This window comes from the organism of the source record quoted next, unplaced genomic scaffold (assembly GCF_019419815.1).
Source record: "Pyrus x bretschneideri cultivar Hongxiangsu unplaced genomic scaffold, Pyrus_bretschneideri_v1 Contig11, whole genome shotgun sequence".
In the NCBI taxonomy this organism is placed as follows: Eukaryota; Viridiplantae; Streptophyta; class Magnoliopsida; order Rosales; family Rosaceae; genus Pyrus; species Pyrus x bretschneideri.
The window spans coordinates 6,515,888-6,523,677 of NW_025999402.1; the positions used below are offsets into that span (position 1 = coordinate 6,515,888).

At 36.5% G+C, this 7,790-nt stretch overlaps 1 long non-coding RNA gene across 1 annotated transcript; it reads left to right on the top strand.

Moving 5' to 3' along the window:
- Window positions 1-6,931: 6,931 nt before the first annotated feature.
- LOC125471944 lies at window positions 6,932-7,790 on the top strand. Its single transcript, XR_007254013.1, has 2 exons — window positions 6,932-7,396; window positions 7,567-7,790. It is a non-coding gene; the product is annotated as an uncharacterized LOC125471944 (long non-coding RNA).

Sequence of the window (7,790 nt, forward strand, 5' to 3'; positions counted from 1 at the left end):
CAGACCAAGAAAATTAAGGCAAAGATTGTTGGGCCATTTTTTACCGGGAAATTTGAGTTTGGGCTTTTCTTTTCTCAGGTGAGAAGATACGATCTGAAAAAAAATAAGAGTTTAAATATTTTAATCTTATTTTAATTAAGACCGATATTTTGTGATAAAATTTTATACCTGACAGATTGTAAGTGTAACATGTGGAGCCAATAATCAAGATTAATATGGAGGCGACATGTGGATTCTAGAGTTAAAATGATAAAATTACCCTCTAGAAATACTGGAACTCCTATGCACGAGTAATGACAATTATGACTCAATCAAGGTCACTCAAAATAGGTAATCATTCAAAACCTATTTCATTAATTCTCATCAAATCTTCTTCATAAAGTAACCCCCAAATCATTACTTTCAAATTATATTTATTAGCTAATTAATTGATTTATTACTCAATTAATTTATTAATTAGCTAACAAATTATGAATCACACCCAAAAAACTATCCAAGTGGCAAGTCCCCATCCTCCCAAAGGGGCCGGTCATACCCCTACAAATACCACCTTATTTTCTTCAAAACTCAATTCCAACTCTTTTTCAAAATTCTCTAAATTCTCCAAACACTTTTCCCTCAAAATTCTAACTTTGGCATCGGAGGTTCTTCGTGAGCACGTGAGGCTCTTGGTCTTGACCAAAGATGTTAATTGTTTTGTAGGTGCAATTTTGTCCAAAAATAAGAAGGCAGAAATTTACATTCACATAACTTACTAATTGGATCTCACGTCAGGAATGGAGACAATATCAACATCATTAGAAGTGTGGATCTTTTGCCCGTCACTTTAATAGTTTCACAAGAAGTTTGGGCATGTTTTTGAAAGTGTTAGTTATAATTTTATAACAAAGATATGGTGTTATACCACTCGCCTCTGAGACTTTATTACCTCTCCTTTCCGAGAACGAAGATACTCGATCGTTTTTTGCAAACAATCATTGAGAGTTTAAATTTAGTTACCGTAACATATCAATTTGACCAATGCAAGCAGTTCATTGTTTTATCAAGGTATAAAACACATGACATGCATACTCTTTCTTTCACATACATTTTGTGTTTTCAGAAGTATGATAATAAAAATTGAAATGTAAACTTGGAGGTGAAATAACTAAAAATGAAAAGAAAGTCATGAAGATTACACGTCAAATTGTATCCCTAAACATAACAGAAAGTTGATGCTAAGAGCTTAATTAGGAGTTCATTATCAGCTACCTAACTTAGCTGAACTCCCATTCCTTCTAATGTGAAAATATTAATGTATTTAAAAAAAATTACTTGATTTATAATGATCTGTTTATAAATGGAGAGTGCATTGAAAATTCGAAATGTGAGGGCGAATGGCTGACAGAAGATCACAGGGAAATAAAAAAAAATTGTGGTGCTGGTGGGTGGGGGTAGGAGGAAAAAGGTTAACTAATGAAAAAGATTTGAAAACTTTGAATTTTAACAATAAAAACAAAATAAAGGATAAAGTGAATAATACCAGGATTGACCTTTTAGTGTAAAAATATGCTTTTTCGTTAAAGTAAATAGTATCAGGATCGATTTTTTTGTGTAAAAATATTTTTTTTCGTTAAATTGAACAATACCAAAAGTTTTTGGTTAAAATTCCTAAGCACGTATTTGTTGCTCTTTTAGGAGTGGGGTGTTGCGAAGTCTTCGGTTGTTTTGCCTCAGTACATTAAGGGGGTGTTTGTTTGCCCTCACTAAGTCGAACTGGACTAGACTGGACTAGCTATTAGTCCAATACCATGTTTGTTCCATGCTGGGACTAATATTAATGAGACTAAAGGGGACTAGCATGGACAAAACCCTTCACTAAGAGGTCTTAGCGAGACCCCCCAATAACCATGGGACTAGCTAAGACTATCCTCTCTTTCTCGTCCTCGTCATGTTCAACGACCACTCTCGACAGACTCCTCGTCATCTCCGGTCACCTAGATCAATCATTAACTTTCGGACTATCTTTCAGATCCATTTCACAACCAACTTTCATATAAAATATACAAAATTGAAGCTGGGAGTGACAAGATTATGATTCTACCTAAATCAAGGTCAAAATGTGGTCGAATGTGGCCGGAAAATGGCCTGGAAGTCTCGGCCTGTTTGGGCTTCTTCAAATCCATGACAGATTCAAGCATGCAAAGCTAAGATCTCGGTCCAGGGATGGTGATGAATTTTTTGGCGGTGCTAACTTCATCCAATTTAACGAGGGTTGGCCGGAAAACACATCGGGAAACCTGCAACTTGTTGGGAAAATTGGAGCCGTGAGGTTCCGTTCGAACAACGCATAGCTAGAGAGGGAGGGAGAACAAAGAAATAAAGACTGGAATCGATAAGGAGTTTGACCAGGAATGAGAAAGAGACATGAATTTAGAGGTTTGAGAGGAAAAAAAAAAGGGAGAGGGTGGGACGAAGAACTGAGAGAAGAGGAAGAGAGTGGGACGAAAATGGTAGGAAAAGATGGAGAAAAAGATAAGATCATAATAAAATATTAATAATTTATATATTAAATAATATAATATTAGAATTTGTTATTATCCAGCTTCTTAGTCCAATATTGCACCAAACGCTTCACTAAGTTAGTCCAGTTTAGTCTAGTCTAAGTCAGTCCAGCTTAATCCTTGAAGCTAATCTAGTCCGAGATAGTCCGGCGCAACAAATGTGGTCGAATGTGGCCGGAAAATGGCCTGGAAGTCTCGGCCTGTTTGGGCTTCTTCAAATCCATGACAGATTCAAGCATGCAAAGCTAAGATCTCGGTCCAGGGATGGTGATGAATTTTTTGGCGGTGCTAACTTCATCCAATTTAACGAGGGTTGGCCGGAAAACACATCGGGAAACCTGCAACTTGTTGGGAAAATTGGAGCCGTGAGGTTCCGTTCGAACAACGCATAGCTAGAGAGGGAGGGAGAACAAAGAAATAAAGACTGGAATCGATAAGGAGTTTGACCAGGAATGAGAAAGAGACATGAATTTAGAGGTTTGAGAGGAAAAAAAAGAGGGAGAGGGTGGGACGAAGAACTGAGAGAAGAGGAAGAGAGTGGGACGAAAATGGTAGGAAAAGATGGAGAAAAAGATAAGATCATAATAAAATATTAATAATTTATATATTAAATAATATAATATTAGAATTTGTTATTATCCAGCTTCTTAGTCCAATATTGCACCAAACGCTTCACTAAGTTAGTCCAGTTTAGTCTAGTCTAAGTCAGTCCAGCTTAATCCTTGAAGCTAATCTAGTCCGAGATAGTCCGGCGCAACAAATGTGGTCGAATGTGGCCGGAAAATGGCCTGGAAGTCTCGGCCTGTTTGGGCTTCTTCAAATCCATGACAGATTCAAGCATGCAAAGCTAAGATCTCGGTCCAGGGATGGTGATGAATTTTTTGGCGGTGCTAACTTCATCCAATTTAACGAGGGTTGGCCGGAAAACACATCGGGAAACCTGCAACTTGTTGGGAAAATTGGAGCCGTGAGGTTCCGTTCGAACAACGCATAGCTAGAGAGGGAGGGAGAACAAAGAAATAAAGACTGGAATCGATAAGGAGTTTGACCAGGAATGAGAAAGAGACATGAATTTAGAGGTTTGAGAGGAAAAAAAAGAGGGAGAGGGTGGGACGAAGAACTGAGAGAAGAGGAAGAGAGTGGGACGAAAATGGTAGGAAAAGATGGAGAAAAAGATAAGATCATAATAAAATATTAATAATTTATATATTAAATAATATAATATTAGAATTTGTTATTATCCAGCTTCTTAGTCCAATATTGCACCAAACGCTTCACTAAGTTAGTCCAGTTTAGTCTAGTCTAAGTCAGTCCAGCTTAATCCTTGAAGCTAATCTAGTCCGAGATAGTCCGGCGCAACAAACGCCCCCTAAGTTTTTTTTTTGTTTTTTTTATTTTTTTTTATTCGTTTTTAATTTTACAATAATTAGTTTTAAGCATTGTTTTAAAAAAAATTTGTCCAGGTGCTAGGCGGTGGCCAACCGTCCCGATTAATGCTTATACGTTTGAAAATTAAGAAATGATACTTAGACCGCCTAGGCACCCACTTAGCCTGCCCAAACCCGCCTAAGCACCCACCTAGATTACAACTTACTTAGATAGGTAATAGATAACTTTTATTTTGCATTTTAATTTTTTCAATAAATTTTAAGAAACTTATTGAACTCTAAAATGAACACACATTATATGTTTGTTCCCATATTTTCATTATGTTCTAATACTTCATAATATATATGTCATTCTATTTTGTAGTTTATGATGAAATTATATATATATATTATGTATAAACTGGTATTTATTTACATGAAATAATATAGATTTACTTAAATCCGTCTAGTCCGCTTAGGTGCCCGTTTAGACCTCGTCTAGCCTCCTAGGAGCTAGGCCCCAGTCCGCTTCCCAACAAGCGTCTAGCGTATTTTAAAACCTTAGTTTAAATGATATTTTTAGTCATTTCAAAGTTCTTTTAAATGAGCTGATAGCATTATAAGCTTATATAAGGATTTTTCGAAGTCTTTGAGAGGAGGGGAAACTGAAGTGAATTCTCTCCCCTCCCTCCCCACCTTTTACAGTTTTTTTTTTCTTTTTTTTCTTACTCTCTTTATAAAGATGAAATCATAATCGTTGAAATTAAAAAAAGAGAAGATGAAGGAAAAAAGAAAAAGAAAGAAGAGAATCCATGTCCGAAAAGGACCTGGCTTCTCTGTCCTCCTAATTCCTATACATTCTCATCCCTTTCTATTTGTACAATTACGGTTAAATCACGTCAAACATTGTATATCATTATTGCTTTTTGTCTTATTATTTTTATAAAAAATTAATATAAAATGTTAACGTGTCTTAAACATGATCGTATAAAATAAGAAAAAATAGAAATGTGGAAAGGCAAAGAAGCTGGGTCCGTTCGAAAACTGAAGAGGGCTACTCCTAGCAGAGACAGGGTAATCATATCCACCTAGGGACTCACCCTGCTCTCCCCAGAACCAACACAAGAATCAAACACTTTTGCTTCCAACACGCAAACCCTCAACAGCCAGTGTCATCTTGTCATTCACTCACTATCCTCCTTGTCTTGCCATGCAGATATGCAGTGTACCATTTTCACCCAGCTTTCACTCTTCATCCTAATCATGGATTCATGGTCATTGCTTGGTCAAATATGTCATCAAGTATGGTACCGGGAAGATTATCTGCAAACATGCCAATGAAAATTCAGGCAAATTTTACATCATTTTGGTACACAGAACTGGATCGTGGCACTTAAGAAGCATCCAAAATTTATGACAAGTAACGATATTTGATATTTTATTCATAATTCCAAACAATACAAAAATGTCAATTGAGTACGATATTTCAATGATCAAGAAAATAATCTGAAGATGAATTTACACAAACAAAAAGCACCCAAATTTATAATCATCAAACAAAGGTTTTGAAGGAAAATAAAAAAAAGTACACACAAATTAATTACAAAGCGTTTGGGGGAGGTGTACGTGTTAAGTAAGGTGCTTGCTCACATCATCCGCATGGCAATCTCGTAACCAAGTGAAACCCATGCATGCATTGCAGACAAAACTATTTTGAGTTCGAGTGGGACTTCAATACATGAAGTCCTGCTTAATTATGAGAGAGAGTTTTCAATTACCATATTCCGACGATTTTACTTAAGATTTTCTAGTTGGAGGGAGCTCTATTTCGCAAATTGGCGGCAGGATGTACGTACCTCCACAAAATGACGTTTATTGTTCACTGAAAATATCTCAAGGTGACTTGATCAAACAGGTAATCATGAAAAGGGCAAGAATAAGATTCATTGAACTCGGATCCTTCTCCTGAGAAACCTAAAGATCCTGTGATTGGAATCGTCTATCGTACATCGTGCGGTTAAATATCATTTTAAAATTTAAAATTAAATGTAAATAGTACCTAATAAAAATTGATCGCACGATGGACGATGAACGGTCTCGATCATGGGATCCCTAGGATTTCGAAGGATCCTTTTCCCATTGAGCCAATATCATAAGGAAAACTAAAGAAAATAGTCTGAAAACTTTGAGTTTTAATCAAAAACACAAAAATGTGTTGTAAGTGAATAATACCAGGAGTGACTTTTTAGTATAAAAATGTTTTTTTTGTTAAAATTGAACAGTATTGGAAGTGTTTAGTTAAAACTCACAATATCATTCGCAGGGTCAAATCTATTATAATGCCATGCCATCAAACTTCTGTTCATTAAGTTGTGAGAAAAGGAAAGGGATCATTCTTTCCTCTTAATCCACCAAATCCGAGGATTCAGATCATTAAAATTTGATCTAACGGTTACAAATAGGGGCTCATTTTAAAAATTATAATGACTTTAGCCATTTGATCAAATTTTAATGGTCCGAATTCCCAAACTTAATAGATCAGGAGGAAAGGATCCGGAGAGAATGCATTTCTTTAAGAAAACCTACTTCCGTAAATAGTGTGTGGATAAGGATTATCCTTTTTTTTTCCCTCTCCTGTTTCTTCTCTTTCTATCTGAACACTCAAAATTTTATCTTTGTAGAGAGAGGAAAAAGAAAAAAAAAAAAAAAAAAAACTGAGATGAGGGAGAGGAGGGAGAAGAGGGAAAAAGAGAGGAGATAGAATCCTCATTTATTGTGTGTTACTTTAGTGAGGGAGGGGAGGAAGCTATGTCTACGTGTGAGTCCACTGTTTTTGAGTAAATATGTACATTAAACACCTCCATGTCTTTTTCTTCTTTTTAAATAGTTCAAGTGGCTGCAAGTGATGCATTATTGCTCGGGATGAATAAAGCGTTCTTTTCTAAATCACTGTTTTCAAATTCTCTTTTATAATTGTAATGTAGCGTAGGGTAGTAATATTGTTTTGAATAATAAAAAAAAAACCAGTTGAAATCCTTTTATTATTCAAAACTTCGATCCATTGCTTTTACTTGTGAATTCAAATGAGGTATTTAAAGAATGGACACTCCAAGACTCAACGTCTTTACTCTATTTCTGTTCGAGTCTTTCTCTCTCCTAGAGAAATTTATTTATAAATGCATGGGCTCCCTCAGCATTTTGATTCACTCTTTTGGTTGAATCAAAACCAAATGGGTCAAGAGTAGATAGGGTTATGGGGGTCTTTGGGAGTTGCGGCGGGTAATCGTGCATGGGTGAGTAGCTCCTGTTGGAGAAGCAGGGCACGTGCAAATTCTAGCTCAGGCACTCCTCCATGGGAGCTTAGCTTAAGCTTTAACAAGGCTTTGCACGTGCTCCCCTTCTCCAACACAAGTTTCTCACCTCTCTTTCTTCCTCACTCATTTCTGCATGCTCAGCTCGACCAACCAGACCAGCCTTGTGAACGCTGTACGCATGTATGATGGTAAAGTTAAGGAAAGTAAACGTAGAACTTTCGATTATCTTCCCTCTTCTTTTTGGTCTTGGATTTCCACTGCCACGCGACATGTTTCGTTTCATTTGTTTCTTTGAAATATTTGCTGTGACTCTGATTCATATATGTTTTGGTTGTTTTGTAGATCTCCCTCTCTCTCTCTCAGAGCATGAGGATGTCAAATATGGGACGGTGACCATGATCACAAAGACACTGAATTCTGCATGTACAAGACACAGATGAGGCGTGCGGTGCTGTCAAATTTATGGGCGGTTGTATCCATTTCAAGCCCTAAATTTTTTCTTTATGTTCCCTATAACGCTAGCTTGTATACATTTCTGCTTCAATAATAACCTCACCTCAGCACAA